Source organism: Sciurus vulgaris, assembly GCF_902686455.1.
Source record: "Sciurus vulgaris genome assembly, chromosome: 1".
In the NCBI taxonomy this organism is placed as follows: domain Eukaryota; kingdom Metazoa; phylum Chordata; class Mammalia; order Rodentia; family Sciuridae; genus Sciurus; species Sciurus vulgaris.
The window spans coordinates 88,476,445-88,496,636 of NC_136461.1; positions in this window are offsets into that span (position 1 = coordinate 88,476,445).

The following is a 20,192-nucleotide window of genomic DNA, read 5'->3' on the forward strand; positions in this document are numbered from 1 at the left end:
CCATTTTGAGTTTAGTTTCATGCATGGTGAGAGATACGGGTTTAGTTTCATTCTGTTGAATATGGATTTCCAATTCTCCCAGCACCATTTGTTGAAGAGGCTATCTTTTCTCCATTGCATATTTTTGGCACCTTTGTCTGGTATGAGAAAATTGTATTTATTTGGGTTTGTGTCTGTGTCCTCTATTCTGTACCATTGATCTACCTTTCTATTTTGATACCAATACCATGCTGTTTTTGTTACTATTGCTTTGTAGTAGAGTTGAAGATCTGGTATTGCAATACCCCCTGTTTCACTCTTCCTGCTAAGGATTGCTTTAGCTATTCTGGGTTTCTTATTCTTCCAGATGAATTTCATAATTGCTTACTCTATTTCTGTAAGGTACGTCATTGGGATTTTAATTGGAATTGCATTGAATTTGTATAGCACTTTAGGTAGTATGGCCATTTTGACAATATTAATTCTTCCTTTCCAAGAACATGGAAGATCTTTCCATCTTCTAAGGTGTTCTTTAATTTCTTTCTTTAGTGTTGTATAGTTCTCATTGTAGAGGTCTTTCACCTCTTTTGTGAGATTGATTCCCTAGTATTTTTTTTTTTTTTTTGAGGTTATTGTGAATGGGGTAGTTTTCCTAATTTCTCTTTCAGAAGATTCATCACTTATGTATAAAAATGCATTTGATTTATGAGCATTGATCTTGTAATTGCTACTTTACTGAATTCACTTATGAGTTCTAAAAGTTTTCTGGTGGAATTTCCTGGTTCCTCTAAATATATAATCATGTCATCAGCAAATAGGGATAGTTTGAGTTCTTTTTTTTTCCAATTCGTATACCTTTAATTTCTTTAGTCTGTCTACTTGCTCTGGCTAGACTTTCAAGGACGATGTTGAATAGAAGTGGTGAAAGAGGGCATCCCTGCCTTGTTCCAGGTTTTAGCGGGAATGCTTTCAGTTTTTCACCATTTAGAATGATATTGGCCATGGGCTTAGTGTAGATGGCCTTAGAATGTTAAGGAATGTTCCCATTACCCCAATTTTTTCTAGTGTTTTGAGCATGAAGGGATGCTGTATTTTATCGAATGCTTTTTCTGCATCTATTGAAATAATCATGTGATTCTTAACTTTAAGTCTGTTGCTATGGTGAATGACATTTATTGATTTTCGGATGTTGAACCAACCTTGCATCCCTGGGATGAAACCCACTTGATCATGGTGCACTATCTTTTTGATATATTTTTGTATGTGATTTGCTAAAATTTTGTTGAGAATTTTTGCGTTGATGTTCATTAAGGATATTGGTCTGAAATTTTCTTTCCTCGATGTGTCTCTGTCTGGTTTAGGTATCAGGGTGATTTTGGCTTCATAGAATTTGTTTGGGAGAGTTTCCTCCTCTTCTGTTTCATGGAATACTTTGAGGAGTATTGGAATGAGCTCTTCTTTAAAGGTTTTGTAGAACTCGGCTGAGAACCTGTCTGGTCCCGGACTTTTCTTTGTTGGTAGGCTTTTGATGACCTCTTCTATTTCATTGCTGGAAATTGGTTTATTTAAGTTGTGTATATCCTCCTCGTTCAGTTTAGGTAATTCATATGTCTCTAGAAACTTGTTGATGTCTTCGAAGTTTTCTATTTTGTTGGAGTATAGATTTTCAAAATAGCTTCTAATTATGTTTTGTATTTCACTCGTGTGTGTTGTGATAGTTCCTTGTTCATTCCAAATTTTAGTAATTTGAGTTTTCTCCCTCTTTCTCTTTGTTAGTGTGGCTAAGGGTTTATCAATTTTGTTTATTTTTTCAAAGAACCAACTTTTATTTTGTTAACTTTTCCGATTGTTTCTTTTGTTTCAATTTCGTTGATTTCAGCTCTGATTTTAACTATTTCCTGATTTCTACTACTTGTGGTGTTGGTCTGCTCTTCTTTTTCTAGGGCTTGGAGCTGCAGTGTTAAGTTGTTTATTTGTTGATTTCTACTTCTTTTGTTGAATGCGCCCCATGATATAAATCTTCCTCTTAAGTACTGCTTTCATAGTGTCCCAGAGATTTTGATATGATGTGTCTTTGTTCTCGTTTACTTCTAAGAATTTTTTTATTTCCCTCCTGATGTCTTCTGTTGTCCATTCATCATATAATAGTGTATTATTTAATCTCCAGGTATTGGAGAAGTTTCTGTTTTTTATTCTGTCATTTACTTCTAATTTCAATCCATTATGATCTGATAGAGTATAAGGTAGCATCTCTATCTTCTTGTATTTGCTAACAGTAGCTTTGTGCCATAAAACATGGTCTATTTTAGAGAAGCATCCATGTGCTACTGAGAAGAAAGTGTATTCGTTCTTTGTTGGATGGTATATTCTATATAATTCGGTTAAGTCTAAATTGTTGATTGTGTTATTGAGATCTATGGTTTCTTTATTCAGTTTTGTTTGGAAGATCGATGCAGTGGTGAGATTATTATCCAATAATCGCCTAGTATTATTGTGTTGTGGTCTATTTGATTTGTGGAATTGAGGATTTGTTTGACATACATGGATGAGCCAATGTTCACGGCATAGATATTTATGATTGTTATGTCTTGCTGATTTATGCTTCCCTTAAGCAGTATGTAATGTCCTTCTTTATCCCTTCTGACTAGTTTTGGCTTGGAGTCCACATTATCTGAAATGAGGATGGATACTCCAGGTTTTTTGCTGTCGATGTGCATGGTATATTTTTTCCCATCCTTTCACCTTTAGTCTATGGGTATCTCTTTCTATGAGATGAGTCTCTTGTAGGCAGCATATTGTTGGATTTTTCTTTTTAATCCAATCTGTCAGTCTATGTCTTTTGATTGATGAGTTCAGGTCATTAACATTCAAGGTTATTATTGTGATATGATTTGTATTCACAGTCATTTGACTCATTTTTGTTTTTTGACATGATTTGGTTTCTCCTTTATTTGGCTATTCCTTTAGGCTAGTTCCTCCCGTTGCTGATTTGCATCATTATTTTTCATCTCTTCCTCATGGAATATCTTGCTGAGTATGTGTTCTGTAATGCCGGCTTTCTTTTTGTAAATTTCTTTAACTTTTGTTTATCATGGAAGGATCTTATTTCATGGTTAAATCCGAAAGTAAGTTTTGCTGGGAATAAGATTCTTGGTTGGCATACATTTTCTTTCAGGGCTTGGTAAATGTTGTTCCAGGCCCTTCTAGCTTTTAGGGTCTGGATTGAAAAATCTGCTGATATTCTTATTGGTTTCCCCCTGAATGTAATTTGATTCTTTTCTCTCGCGGCCTTTAAAATTCTGTCTTTATTTTGTATGTTAGGTATTTTCATAATAATGTTCCTTGGTGTGGGTCGGTTGTAATTTTGTATATTTGGAGTCCTTTATAGGCCTCTTGTACTTTGTTTTCCATTTCATTTGACAGATTTGGGAAATTTTCTGATATTATTTCATTGAATAGATTGTTCATTCCTTTGGTTTGTTTCTCTAAGCCTTCCTCAATCCCAGTAATTCTTAAATTTGGCCTTTTCATGATATCCCATAATTCTTGTAGATTCTGTTCATGATTTCTTACCATCTTCTCTGTTTGGTCAACTTTGTTTTCAAGATTAAATATTTTGTCTTCAATGTCTGAGGTTCTGTCTTCCAGGTTTTCTATCCTATTGGTTATGCTTTCTATGGAGTTTTTTAACTTGGTTTATTGTTATGTTCATTTCAAGGATTTCTGTTTTGTTTTTTTTTTTCAGTATCTCTAACTCTTTATTGAAATGATCTCTTGCTTCCCGTATTTGCTCTTTTAACTGTTGATTGGTGCGATCATTTAATGCCTGCTTTTGTTCTTTCATCTCCTCCTTCAATGCGTCCATTTGCTCTTTCATCTCCTCGTTTGCTTCCCTGATTGTTTTAATTATGTACAATCTGAACTCCCTTTCTGACATTTCTTTTGCTGTGCTGTCATTGGGTTTTATTGATATAGTATCTAGGTTTGTTTGGGACATTTTCTTCCATTGTTTTCTCATATTGGTCAGATGTCAGTGGGACTCTGAGATATTGCAGATTTCCTCAATTGGCTTGTAGTGTCCCTGTAGATTTCCAGTATGTCACCTCCCAGCCTTCAGTAGCCTGAAGTCTTGGAGTAACTTGATAATGCAGTGCTTTCAAAGAAAGCTGTCCCTAGCCCGCTACTGGTTCCAGGGCTTGGAGCTGGCTCTGTGCGGAAAGGCTCTCACTGGGCTGTCTGCTCCGACAAGCTGACCGTGAAAAGAGCCTGCCGCCGAAGGGAGCAGGGCTGCTTGGGGAAGTGCCTGGCTGCCCTGTCCTGGTCCCTGAAGCTGCCTGTGGGCTGGAGCTCGCAGTGTGTGGAAAGGCTCTCACTGGGGGGCCTGCTCCGAGAAGCTGTCTGTGTGGGAGGAGAGGGGGCAAGGCTACCTGGGGAAGACTAGCTGCCCTGCCCTGCTCTGATAGCCGCCCCTATCCGGGCCTGTTACCCAGGCCGAGCTTCACACGGTGGGGGAGACTCACACCGTGGCTTTATTTTAGTCCGAGTCTCTCAGTGCCTCCCCTTCTTGAATCCTGGGTTCTGGCCCACAAGAGATGCAGTCACCCTCTAGTCTGCCATCTTGGATTGCCCCGTGGAAAGAGTCTGCGGCCAGAGGGGGCAGGGCCGCCTGGAGAAGTCTCTTGCTGCCCTGCCCTGGTCCCAGAGGCTGCTTGCGGGTCGTAGGTCTCCGCTGGCTCCAGGACTTGTGGCTGGCTCTGTGTAGAAAGGCTCTCACTGGGCGGTCTGCTCCGAGAAGCTAGCCTTGAAAGGCGCCTCCCACCATAGGGAGCCAGGCTGCTTGGGGAAGTCCCTGGCTGCCCTGTCCTGGTCCCTGAAGCTGCCTGCAGGCCAGAGCTCGTGGCTGGCTCCGGGACTTGGAGCTGGTTCTGTGCAGAAAGCTCAATTTCTTGAAAATATTTGGTTTATGGTCTCTTAACATCTTTTTATATGGCCAACTTTATTTTCAAGATTATTTACTTTGTCTTTGGGTCTTGAAAAACTATCTTCAAAGTGGTCTAATCTTTTGGTGATGTTTTCCAGTGAATTGTCCTTTGGGTTTATTGAGTGTTTCATTTCCAGGATTTTCATTTGTTTATTTTTCAGAATCTCTATCTCTTTATTGAAGTGATCTCTCAGTTCCTATATTATCTCTTCAATTTCACTCCTTCAACTTCTTTTAGCTCATAGAACATTTTAACTACGAACTTTCTAAATTCTTTCTCTGACATTTCCCTTGCTGTGCTGTCAATGGAATCAGTTGTTGAAGTGTAATGGGAAGTTCAATGTGGTTCATTCCCTTCTTTTTCATACTGTTTGTACATCTAATCTATTGGGATGGTCATTGCTTCTTTTTTAAGCTAGGGACTACTTTGTAAACATCTCTATTTCTAGATCCCTGTATTATATGAATATCCAGGTATTAATAGTTTAACTCAGTGTTTGGCCTCTGTTAATTTCAGTACCATGTCCCTTTGGGGAGATGCCATTAACCCATTTGCTAAAATCACTGAACTAAGCCATGTACTATTCAACCTTATGAAAAGTGAAAAATCTGTTGATATTTCTCTCTACTGTTCCACTAACCCAGGTACAAACTTGTGGTAAGGTTCTGAAACAGGTAAAGAATTAGTTTTAAAATATAGTAAAATAGCTACAATAGTATATGAGGGCTAAAAGGGGGATGAAGATTTGGCAATAGATTGAATAAAAGAACGAAAAGATAGAATAGAATGATACTGACCAAGGTAAAAAGGAGAAAATGGTAGATGGGGGTAAGTTGAGGTAGTAGCAGTCATTGTGAGAGGGAGAATAAGGACTAAAAAGAACAAGTGTAAACTACAGCTAGGAGTATAAACACAGGGAGAATACTTCCAATTAATGCTTTAAAGTGTTAGAAGAAATAAATCAAAATGAATTAATATGGTAACAACTAATAATGAAGATAAAGGGTGATGTATATGATCAAATTTTGTGTTTGAATAATTTATAGTAAATTTTGCCCTGGTGAGGAAAATTCTTGTTGAATCTTCATTAGGATTTTGAACATTTTAGGATGTACATCATCTTTGACTTTGGGTGCTGGGACCAAGTAGTTACTCCCTAGTTGCTATGGACACACCCTGGACTGGTTCTGGTTTATCAGCTAAGGGGCTGTGACTACCAACATAGAGAATATGGTGTTGTGTCTGTTGCATGTTTGTCCTATGTGCAGAGGTTCAGAATCCAGGGCTCTATGTTGTGGTTGGGATTATCGTGGGTTACTGTATTCCTGCTCCTCTATACATGGTCATTTTCTTAATGGCATAGAGTCTGATGGCTGTCTGTACACACAGGTTCTGTGATTTTGGATTCTCTGAGGGTGAATATGGTAGAAAGATATCTCCCCTGGTTGACACAACTCGATGAAGTACTGTAGTTAGTACCAAGGGGACTTGGTGGATTCTTCTGGGTTCTGCCCCAGGCCGTGAATAGCAAGTGCTATTTCCTTCAGATTGTGAATAAAGCTGTGTCCAGCCAGTAATATTCCACAGTTGTGTTTGATGGACAGGCTGGGAGACAAGCCAGGCTTTCTGAGCCCAAGGTGGAGCAGCAGACCATGGAAAAAGGGCCCAGCAGGGAAGAGCTGCTCCCCGCATGACAGCAAGAAGCAGAGAGAGAAGAAGGGTTCACAGGGAAGAGTCACCCTTCTAGGGCATGACCTCATTGACCCACCTCCTCCAGTCTTGTTCTGCCTGTGTGCAGTAACTACCCAGTTCATCCATTGAAACTAAGAGGGTCTCAATTGTGTTACAGCTCTCACAAGTCAATCATTTGACCTCAGAATACTCCTGTATTAACACAGAACCTTTGGAAGGGATGCCACACATGCAAACCATAGCAGGCTACAAGCCTATCTACTAGGGACACTGAGGAAGATCATCATACATTCAAGCCCAGCCTCAGTACCCCAATGAGACCTTGTCTCAAAATACAAAGACTGAGGATGCAATTCAGTGGGATAGTGCTTTCCTAAAAAATGTGCAAGGCCTGGGTTCAACACCCAGAATATTGGGTGGGGAAGGAGGGGCAAATGGAGAGAATGAGTTCCACCCTTCTGGGCCTTCCATCCTTTGAGAATATAGCAGTAGAATTTTTTGGTCTACACAACTGGGAGAAGCTAATTTCTGTTAACATGTTAGCCAGTTGAAAGTCTATTACTGTAGTGGCATGAGAGGACCCAGTTCCATCCATGTCTTCCACGTATGGGAAAGACACTTGCTGGTTCCAGCATTCTTGGCTTTCATGTTTCTCCTTTGTCACTTTGAATGTATCAACCTACTGCCTTTTGAGTTGCAGAGTTTCTACTGAGATATTCAGTGAGTACTTTATGGGAAAAATAGGATGAACCCTCATTCCATGTCACAACCATAGGTTTTAATGCCATGCTTCACAGTATCTTAGGGAGCAAAGCATTTTGGCATAGGGTCACCATGTGAGTGAGGTGCTACTATCCTTTTGGTAACAATTATTTGGAGTTGGAAGAAAAGGGGATGGTGCACCTTGAGTATTGACATGTTGAAGTCTTCCAAAACTAAGTGCTATTTTGGGTTCTTAAACTTAAAATGAAAAGCTAATGGAAGTTGTGTACAGATTTTAATTTCTCACAAGAAAACATGGGTCTCTACTTCTCAACAAAGCAAAAAGCTTCCAGAATTCTTTCTTATTCTGTGTCTGAAAGTGGAAAAGGTCCTGGGGAAAAAATAACAGAATGAATCAAACAACATTACCCTATGTAAATTTATGATTACACAAATGGTATGCCTTTACTCCATGTACAGAGAAACAACATGTATCCCATTTGTTTACAATAAAAAAAAGAAAATTTGAAAATATGGTTTATTGTTTTTCAGTTAAATGCTCCAAAGGTTATCCTTTATTTAGATTGAAATCCCAACAGAAGCAAGGTAGAACAACCATTTTTAAAAGAAGGGCCATTTTGCATTTATTCTGTTAACTTTCTATTCCTATGAAAGGCTGGCAAAAGCCCTACCATAAGCAGTTGCTCATCAAGTATACAGTGATTGACTCCTATGTCAAGTTTTGTGACTGATGGTGTCATGCTCCAAAGGAGCTGGACCTTCAGAAAAGTTTAGATACCAATATGATACATGTCACAATTTTCAAATTGTTGTTTTAAATTCACCAATAGGTGCAGTATAAATATATTTGTTGTTGTATCTATTAATATAAAGGAGAAAAGTGCATTACCTCCTACTTACCTCAAGAACAAATGGGTAGAATTGAATACAGAGTTAGTAGAAATATATTTTGTGTGTTCATAAGAACTTATCCTACTTATCCATTATAGCTATTGCTAATTGAGGGGAGTGGGAAAGACAATTAAACAATTCTGAAAGAGTAACAGAAAGGCAATGGAGGAGAGAGAAAAGATCTTCATCTTATTGACAGATCCATTAAAAGAGAGAGGAAGAGGAAGCATCAATGTGAACTTACCACTTCCAGATTATGTGAGCACTTTTGACAAAATTAAAATGCTTTAACAATTCTTTTTGATAGTTTTTCCTCCAAATGCATAATTTAAAACAGATCTTTTTGTAAAAGAGACAGTTATGATGAAATGTACAACAAATATTTCCTCAGGAATTTGGGTCAAATACTATATTGAGAATTATGAATTAGGACATGAAATAAATAGTTTGCTACTGAAATATATAATATTGACTTTTGTGAAGCTCAGTGTCTAGTGGGAATGATATTTGCATGTGAAGAAAGAATTATACCACAGAGTATGAGGCAATATACCTATGGGGCACTGACATATTTTCAGGAGGCTTGACTATCACTTGCTTTCAGGGATTAATGTACTGAAATTGTGAAGAACTTGTGGGTGATTAATAAGGTGATGTGTGGTTAACCCCCCAAAATGAGAGTTGGAGCTAAGCGGGTTCATTTCAACAAATCAAATAGCACATATAGTATAGAACTTACAAGTATTGGCAGAGGAATAAGACTTAATGAGTGAGGATCAAGTCTAGGTTACCTATACATGACTTTATAATTTAAGTATCTCAGTGAATTACAGCAATTTAAACACTCAAACCTGTTAGATTCCTCACATGTCTCATACAGAAATAAGAATAGGTCATAATAATCCCAGGCCATCTAAGGAAGACCCTTAGTTTATCTTCTTGTCTGATGAAGAAGCACAGATCTATGCTGCCACATGATACATATATCCAGTTGCACATGTGGCAGTTGCTTCCCCATGTCGTTCTGTATTTTTGTTCCCTTCCATAGATGCAACCAAGATCCCAAAGGAACTCATATTTTGCTGTAACACTGCCACAGGACCCACTCATATTCATAGGGACAGCTAGGAACATCCAGTTCATAGGGTAGTTCTTGGACTAATATGCCCAAGACTTGTAATTGATCTACAACTATTTTTACTTGAAAAAAGACCTAAAGGTGATCCCATTCTCAATTCTAATGGACTTTTCTTTACACTAAATAGTACAATATTCTTAACATCTGTGCTAACTATAGAATTAAGAAGCATCAATGCCTAGTGATTCCAAATGTGTCTGTAGCTGTTTGGGAGTAGTAGGGTAGGGAAAACTAGGAATATATAACAGCTGCTGGTACAACTTTATCCTTATCCAACTAGATAGCCCCTGGGTACATTAAAGATAGCCCAGTTCCCTGCAATTGATTCAAAAGTTAACATTATACATCAATGTAATAAATCACTTACACTCTGTCAGGCTTTGTCTACTGGGCAAGATTTACCACCACAACCCCATGACATATAGTTGGCCTATGTACATACCTTTTTGAAAGAATATTTAAAAGTCCACTGTTGCCATTCCATGTGAAAACAAATTGCTCCTGGCTTCTCTTAGTGGACCTCTTGAATCTCCTTTGTGTTCTGTTTCTTTCACCTTCAGATCCATACTCCGCATCTCTTGCTTCCTCATCTTCTCAGTTTCCCCCATGTGAACTGCAGCCTGTGCCACTTGAGAAATGAGAAGTTCCAATAAAGGGCTCAAATTGATACCAGAGATTCACATGTCTTGGAACTATTTGAAGAGAGGTAGCCTTCCGCCTTGACTGTTTCATTATCAAGACCAAGGTAGTTTGCTGCATAAATAATGTACTTCACACAAGCAACAATAGGTGTTGGCGAGGATGTGGGGAAAAAGGTACACTCATACATGGCTGGTGGGGTTGCAAATTAGTGCAGCCACTATGGAAAGCAGTATGGAGATTCCTCAGAAAGCTTGGAATGGAACCACCATTTGACCCAGCTATCCCACTCCTTGGCCTATACCCAAAGGACTTAAAATCAGCATCCTACAGAGATACAGCCACATCAATGTTCATTGCTGCTCAATTCACCATAGCCAGATTGTGGAACCAACCTAGATGTCCTTCAATTGATGAATGGATAAAGAAACTGTGGCATATATATACAATGGAATATTACTCTGCCATAAAGAATGATAAAATTATGGCATTTGCAGGCAAATGAATGAAATTGGAGAATATCATGCTAAGTGAGACAAGCCAATCTCAAAAAACTAAAGGACGAATGATCTCACTGATAAGTGGATGAGGACATATAATGGGGGGTTGGAGGGGTTAGCGTTAGGGTTAGGGTTAGGTTTAGGGTTAGGGTTAAGGAGGGTGGTAAGAATGGAGGAAAGAAGGACTGTATAGAGGGGTGGGAGGGGTGGGGGGAAGGGAAAAAAATAACAATCAAAACAACATTACCCTATGTAAATTTATGATTACACAAATGGTATGCCTTGACTCCATGCACAAACAGAAATAACATGTATCCCATTTGTTTACAATAAAAATAAATAAATAAATGATGTACTTCCTCTCTGACTATCTTAGGAGGTCTTATAGTTCTTCCCTGGACTGCTATCATGGGGGCAACATGTTGTGAATTATCCACATTGGGCAAAATGTTTTTATAGGCAGATGTCTTCCAGGACAATAAAGAGATGTCCTGATTACATTAATGGTTAAATGTTTACATTTAACCAACAGTGTTTGTGGTGACTTAGGTGATTTTACTCATTCACTCCCTGATAGGAATATGAACTCAGCACCAGAGTTCCAAAGCCACAATAGCAACCTTGCTTCATATTTCCTGTTTTGCTGCGTAAACTTGTTCTCAAGTTCTACCAGATCATCCTTAGTACATTCCCTCATGTGTCAGCTGAGGTGAGGGACAGGTTCACATTCACTCCTGTGATCCATGGCTGACCTGTCTGTATGTTTTGAGATATGACCTGTTGGGACGCTAGCTCTGCAACCTCTATCAGTTTATTTTGGTTATCATTCTCTTCTTCTGAGATGCTAGATTCACAGGGGCCCCAACTATGGTGGTCCCAATTCTTTTGAGTAATTGCCATCCTTACTCTATCTTGTGGTACATGTTTGCCTTTCAGTTTACTAAAGCAGAAGTCTAGAGTTTCTAAATTTTCATCGGTTCTTTTCACATGAGCAATTAACTTCTCAATGGTCCCTGCTTGAATTAATTGCACTTCATGCTCCAGTTTTAATTTCTTCTGCAGTTGCTTAACGTGGGCTTTGGCCAGAAGCTCCTCCTCTTTTTGCTGTCTGCACAGCATTAGGAAGATCCCACAGTTGCTGGGATTTTATATAGTCCTTCCTTCTCTTTAAACCAAACTGCTCCCCCACAAGCAAAAATATTTTCCCTAGTCCTTGTCTTGATCATAGATATTTAGAGGACATACTTGATGAACTTGATCTTGACCAGAGATAGGCTATCACCCCACACAAGAAGATGAAGACATTGGAGTGGTTCCCTCTCAATTGCCATTTTCTGTACTTTCCTGGATGGTCTTCCAGTTATAAAGTAAATAACCCAGTTGTGTCAGGGAAGTGGGATTGGTTGCCAGGAGCCTAAAAATATTCCCAGAGACAACATACAACTAATAAGGCTTTACCAAGGAATGATCAGGAGGAAGGTCCAGTGACGATACGCCAAACAGTAGCACCTCTGTCCCTCACTTTTCTTTGTCAAGCACTTGCTCTCCCTCGTGGTATTTTGTCCAGTGTTGGCATACTAATGTGTTTCAGGTGTTGAACCTTCAGGGGGAAGAGCAGAAAAGCGTCTGCAATCAAGCATTTTCTATCCCTTCCATTTGCTTTCACTCCCTTTGGTTTTCCTTGCTTCCTTCACTATTCATCTGTGATTTTCCACAAATAAGTATATTTGACACTCTTTCCCCCTAAGAACTGAGGGTGTATGACTGAGCAAGTTACACATGATCAATTCCCTACACACATTATAAAAATTGCTGGTTTCATAGGAATACAAGGACTAACAGTTCAATTACCTCTGTTCTGCTGTGAGAAGTACAACTGATCTAGAGCAGGATTACCTAACACAGAGTTTACTGAAAGTATGTTTTTCTGAGAGCATCTATGAGGCACTCATCTGATGAGAGCTGGGTGGAAGGTGAAAGAATACTCTAGCATCATTGCAGCATTGCAGGTTCTGGACTTGAATACACTGACCAAAAGGGCCAATGGTGAAATAAGAAGCCTAGATGAAAAGCCAGTAAGAAAAGAAGATGGGGAGACAAGACAGAAAGCAGAAGGGTGAGGTGGAAGGTTGCTGAATACTTTAAATGGGAATGTAATTGCATGGCTAGGGTAGGGTTAACTGGGATAAGGAGACTGATTACAGATATTTAAGAGACATACTTTGTCTTGACCAGAGATAGGAGGTGATAGAGTCTCTGAAAAAAAAAAAAAAAAAATGGCTCCAGAATACAAATTAATATGTAGATCCCGAGAAAGGACCACAAAGGTCTGCTGGTGGTCAGGACTATAACAGTGGGCTTTACAGTTGAGGTTTTAAGTTTAACAAATGAAGTAGATCCTAGGGATCCCAGCAATTATAAATAGGGAGTAACAGAAGTCTATTCAAATTATTCAGAAATTGAGTCCTGAGTTGTTATTCTTGTCTTCCAAATGAACAAAGCAAAGTAAACTAAAACTGACAAAAAAATATTTTAATATCTGAAAGTTTTTGGAAGCTTGTGGATAATTGGAAAAATCACAATTATTTTCCTCTGAGTCTGGAACCATATACCTAAAATAAAATAAATACTGTAGAGGAAAAAACATAATTGAGAGCATTAATGAACCCCCTCACCCCAAAGATTTTGTGTTTTTTAAAATAAAGCATTTATTTTTCTGAGCAATGTCTTTAATGGCAGTGTTTCAGGAGGCCTGTAGAAGAGTAAGAGAAGATAGTTGTAAAGGAGAGGCCCTCTTACATGCAATCAGTAGCACTATTTTGTAGCAGAATGCTTAGCTCTGACTTGGATCCTTGCTTTCTGTTCTTGCATATAAACTTTTTTTCTGAGACGAAAAGGCTTTTGGAGAAACCCAACTGAGGATATTTGCACAAAGTGTGCCCCTTACGAATATGTAAAAGAACTCAGAGAATATTTTTCTTGTGGCTCCACAGGAAGATAGTATTGTAAATGTATTTTTAAAAAAGGAATATTATAATCTCTTACATTGGACATGTGCACATAAACTAATGATCACAAATTGTACTTTTGTATTTTTGCTGTATTGTGACAAGAACATATACCTATTTTAACTATTATTATATCAAAAATGAAATACAAAGTTTATAACTAAAATACACACCTATGATGAAACAAACTATACTATGTTTGATGTGCAACTCAGATAATTGGTAGTAGTTTTGGTGATAGTTCATCTCACAGTACAAAATATTCATCTCGAATCACTGAATAGGATTAAAGTAAAAAGGTCAGAAAAAATTTTACCCCACCTTCTTAAAAGAAAAAAATAGGACAAATTTCTCAGTTTTTATTAAAGTTTATTTTGGACTCTCGCATGCGTCTTATTTTAATGCCTCCTATGGCATTTCATCGTTGTTTAAAAACTCAATATGGAATACCAAAGTATTATCCCAAAGGAAAACATTTTTGCCGTTTTTGGCATTCTGTTTATTTTCAATTCTGAAATTCCTCAGGTTGCATCAACAAATCACTGTTTCATTTTCTGGTGCTATAATGACAAATAAAAAACTACAGTCCACTCTTTCAACACAAAATGCGTTTTAAAAACGCATCAATGCTCCAAAGGGAAATGTACAGTGAGAATTATAAATTTCATTAGGCAGTGTCCCACTTGTAAGGCAGCATTTATGTGCTTCCTTACATTCCTCACAAGACACTATGGATTGCTTTGGAGTCAGCAGTGACTCACCCACTAAAACTACCACACAGAAGCATTAATGTTACTTTGTGGAAATGTCTTTCCAAATTTTTAAATTTGACCTTCAAAAGCAGTATGTATTTTTATACTCTCTAACCTAAAATAGAAATATATACATACATATTCTACAATGTTTAGTTAATATGACTAAATTTTTCAATTTCTGAGGGGAAATACATCATAGATGATTTTAAGTTTGGATAAACATTAAGCTATGTTTAGTTTGTTTTTTGGTTTGATGGTTACTGATATTTGATCTTTCTAAGTATCCTCTTGAGCTAAGTTTTGTAAATAAATGAGACCAAATCTCTATGAGAGAGCATGGCATGGGAGAAAGGTTAGGTTAATTTATTTATTGGTTCCACATCAACAAACAGAATAATAAGGAGTTACTAGGTCCAGGGACTTATTATTTACAAGTGTCTGAGCCTGAATCATGAATCCTTTGCACCACTGCCACTTTGTGCCCAAGAAACACCCTATATCATTGACAACTGGTTTGTTTAGGATTTTTAATCTCATCAGAAATCTCACCCAGCATAATGCCAGATTTTTAAAAGATAAGGATTTTACAATGAGGACTCATAGAGCTATTTCTACAGGGTTGGGAGAAAAGAAAACAGGACCAGTGTCTGAGAATCCTGCAGAGTTCTAGTGGACAGATTGACCTGACAAAACTCATGGGAGTCTTCTGAAGGCTGGGCTCTCTTGGTGTATATCAATGTTGTCAAACTTGCCTCATCATGAGGATCACCTGCATAACTTCTGACTAAAAGTACAGATTCTCAGACTACCCTGGAGATTGAATTTTGGTTATCTGGAATAACAGGGATTTAATTAACAAGGACCCTGGTGATTTCACTCACCCAGCAATTCTGGACCTAGCAAGTCTGAACGCAGCAGATTCACTTGCATTGCCATTACCCAACTCTTCTTTCTACCTGTAGCCAATCCCAGGATTCTCATGAAAGTCCCTTTACTTTCTGAAATTCTCTGTAAGCTTTAGAAATGATTCTTCTCTCTGCCTAAACTGAATCATGGACAGCTCCATATTTGCTTGTATGTAAGATTTCCCTATTCCACTCCATTCTGGGCAGTGCAGACCCCAGGATCTGTTGCTGTAAACTGAGTTCTCTGCGGTCCCTGAATCCTCACCTGCTACTTCCTTTCCCATCAAATATCACTTTTAGTGATTTCTATTTGTTCATGGTTATGCTTTCTGTTTAACTATTCATTGTGTAACAGTCAGGTAAATGGTTTTGGTTGCTTGGAAACAAACACTTAAAATTTCCCTTGAAGGGTCTTCTTCAAGTGATAATGTATGTTTCCATCTTTTTTCCATCAAATGTCTCCTTAAATTAAGAGTCCTTTATTTCTGGCTTTACAAACAGGGAAAAGAGAAGAAATATATATTTCCAAAGGTATTTTAGAACACCATATTGCTTTAAAAGAAGTAGTCACTTTTTCTACCAAAACTAGAGAGTATTTGCTATCTCTGTATCTAGGAAGCATACTGTTGATGCTTAAGCTTAAACAGTCTTCTGCTCTACTTCGGAGAGAATAATATGACTTCTCTCCTCTAGGGTTACCTTGTACACTGACTTGTGCTGGACTTTAAAGTTCTGATTGTGTCTCTTAATTATGTTAGTCCTTTTATACTAATTTAAATAAAGAGTTTAAAGATTATATTTATCACCTAATGTACTTGTTTAAGTAAATAATTTTTAACTTGAATCCTCTGAGAACAAAGGAAGTTTACTTTTTCTCTTTCATGGTGAAGAAAAAGAAGCCAATCTCCCCACCATACCTGAGCGTCACTCTCAATATACTAAGGACACTCAGAGAGAAAGCTCTCTGAACACAAGTCTGCTTAGACCTTCAAGAATATGACATGGCTTCCATTCTCCTTCCTAGTACCTTACTTCCAGAGTCATTTATTCAAATCACAATATTCCAGACAATAATTTAATTCAGACATTGCTTATTCACACATGTGGCATTGCAGATTTTATGAGAAATGAAGAAAGCTGGGGGTCTTTCTTTAAAACAAAATTTTAAGAATCAACAGAATAGCAGTGACAATAACAATGAACACACCAGGAGAATTTGTTAACAATGCTTTGTGTTTTTGAAAGGTTCAGATCTTTTTATAGATAATCCACAAACATCTTAGAACTAAACTCAATAATCTGATTTAGGGTTAAACCTAACAGAAAAAATAATTTTTAAACTTTGTAGGCTGCATGAAAGTGAAAGTCAAAATTTGCAGAAATAGCAGGTGATTGATGTATTCAAGCAGTTTTAATACACTATATTTAGTATTTTCAACCAATTCTATTTTTTCTACCCCCAAAGAATTGGATGGTTCTTCCCACATACAGTGCTTGAAGAAAATAGATCATATGTCTTTGACTCTCTGCTTCATAGCAAAATGTATCTTCCAAATTGTGTGATTTACACAAGTCTTTCTAACAGAAAATAAATGTCACAGATCTTTCTTTTTGCTACATTGTTCCATGACTTAAACCATTTCAACAACCATTGCTTCAGTCAGCTTTAACTTAACTCAGTTTTGACATTCTAACTGCCCTGTTCTCCAGAAGGTTGATTACTTCATACTCTTTGATGTAGAAGTGATATCTTGCTGTTTTTACACATTTCATATCAAAGATTTTCTAATTTTTTGACACTATCTTTAATATTTTGAGCACTTAAGTAACTATAATGGAAAACAAATAAATTGTTCTGTATATTAAATTAATGAAAATAAATGAAAAAACATAATAACTTCTATATTCAGGCACTCTTCAGTCACACTCAATATTTTCAAACATTTAGGTAATCATATCATTGCAGTGAAATTCAGATTCGTTTATGAGAGTAGTATATAGGTATATGTGAGTGCATATGAATTTGTATTTATTTCCTATTGGTGCCATAACAAATCATTACAAATTGAGAGGTTTAAAACATGATAAATTTATTATCTTGCATTTTGGTAGGTCTAACAAATCTCACCTAGTAAAAATCAAGATATGGACAGGGCTGCATTTCTTTATAAGGTTTAAATATCAAATTATTTTTTCTTCCCGTATGTGCATGCATATGCGTGCATATGTATATGTTGGGAATTGAACTTAGGGCCTATGTTTATCCATTGAGCTCCACCCCAGATCCCTTTTTCTTACCTATTCCAGCCTCTAGAAGTCATAGGTCATAGATACAGTGATTCATGTTTTCTTTCCTTCTTTTTTTTTTATTTTTTTTTTTTATTTTTACTTTGGATACCAGGGCATCCAGCCTTATTTTTTATTTTATTTAGAGACAGAGCCTCAGTGAGTTGCCCAGTGCCTTGTCCTTGCTGAGGCTGCCTTTGAACTTACCATCCTCCTGCCTCAGCCTTCTGAGCTGTTGAGATTAAAGGTATGCACCACCACACCTGGCTCTTCCCTTCATTTTTTAAACTCAGAAATGTTGCTTGTTCTGAACACTTCAGTTACACTTCTTCCTCTGACCAAGACTGGGGAAACTTTCTTAAATTTCAGGACCTACGAGATTAAGCTGGACTCACTCTGACCATTTCATATAACCTCCCTATCTCAAGGTCTTCAACCTGAATTGCACTGCTGAACTATTTTTATCTTATAAGGTAAAATATTCACAGGTTTCATGCTTTAAAATTTGGATGTTTTGAAGGCTCATTAATCTGCTAACTACAATATATTGCAATATATGATATATATTCATATATGTGTATGTTATGCTAGATATACTGGATATATTCATATATTTTTATATTAAATTATGTTATATTTTAAAATATATCATACAAAAATACACACATTTTTTTATATAGTTTATGTTAGAATAATGAAATAAAAACACATGCACCTACTAACTAGGTTACAAAAATAGAATATTACCAGCAGCTTAGAAGCTCCCCCACCGCTTTTTTTCTTTTCCAAATATATAACCCTCTCTTCTTCTATACCTCTCCTCTTAGAGAACATTCATACTGGATTTTCTGTTTTTAGCCTGGTACACATTAATGGAGTTCATCAATTCTTTCTATATCGTTCCTTCCTAGCCATTTGGGAGAAATAATTTTCTATTTACTCCCCCAAGCCATCAGATACGTAAAGCTATGTGTTTCCTGAAAAATGAAATATAATATATTTTTTTCTGGGTAAGACAGTATAAAACTCAGCATGTTGCTGAATTTTCTTTGACATTATTCTACAAAAAAACATGGTGGGTAAAATTTCAGCACAGTCTGGAGTGGTGCATCTCAACATAGAAGATACCCTCAATTGCACTGCATTTGGCATAGGCAAAAAATTAGCCTAAATTCAGCAAAGATTTTTTTTCACAAGCAAAATATACCTTTAACTTTTGGAATAAAACAATTATTTTGCTTTCTCTGAATTTTTCCCAATTTTATAATAATCACTAAATAATGTTTATTTAGTTTTCTTATTTCTCAAATTAGAAGAAATGACAAATAAAATTTTATGTTTTTATGACTTGTATTTTTACTCATTATTATGTCTTGATATTTTTTCATGTAAAAATGTGCAGCTATTCCCATTATTTTTCACTAAATGAAAATATTTCATCGTAGTAATACATTACAAATCTTTCATTTTACCATTCATGAATATTTGATTTTACTAGAAATTTCACTTGTATAGATGTTTTATATAATTAGTGACATAAATATCTCCTGGTGACTATAAAATATTAAAACTTCACATTGATAAGACAAAAAATGCTGTATTATAGAACATACATTAGTGCAACTTATTAGAATTATTATTCTAAACAGCTACCTTGATTTTGTATTTCCATTTTGAGTAAGAATGCTCTTTCATTCACACTCATGGCATTATTTGGTATTGAGAAAACTTTGAAATTGTGTGCAATTTGGTACTTTTTATGGTTTATGATAAGTTGTTCTATTATAAATTTAATTTTCTTTATTATTGATGAGGCTGAGCTTAATTATATATATTACAGACAACTTAGAATAATTCTTTCTGTAATGCCTGAATTTTGCCCCTTTCCAAAAAAAATCTTGTTTTACTTCCTTGTTGACTTATTAAAATTTTTTATTGATACTAGATATAAATTATTTGTCTGGTTCAACATTCGGAAATCAATAATTGTAATTCACCATATCAACAGACTTAAAGTCAAGGAACACATGACTATTTTGATAGATGCAGAAAAAGCATTTGATAAAATACAGCATCCCTTCATTCTCAAAACACTAGAAAAAAATAAAGATAGAACATTCCTTAACATTGTAAAGGCCATCTATGCTAAACCCATGGCCAATATCATTCTAAATGGTGAAAAACTGAAAGCATTCCCCCTAAAAACTGGAACAAGGCAGGGATGCCCTCTTTCACTGCTTCTTTTCAAAACTGTCCTTGAAACTCCAGCCAGAGCAATTAAACAGACCAAGGAAATTAAAGGGATACAAATAGGAAAAGAAGAACTCAAACTATTGCTATTTGCTGATGACATGATTATATATTTAGAGGAACCAGGAAATTCCACCTGGAATTTCAGAAATTCCACCGAAAACTTTTAGAACTCATAAGTGAATTCAGTAAAGTAGCAGGATATAAGATCAATGCTCATAAATCCAATGCATTTTTATACATCAGTGATGAATCTTCAGAAAGAAAAGTTAGGAAAACTACCCCATTCACAATAGCTCGAAAAAAATAAAATACTTGGGACTCAATCTAACAAAAGAGGAGAAAGACCTCTACAATGAGAACTACAGAACACTAAAAAAAGAAATTAAAGAAATACTTAGAAGATGGAAAGATCTCCCATGTTCTTGGATAGGCAGAATTAAT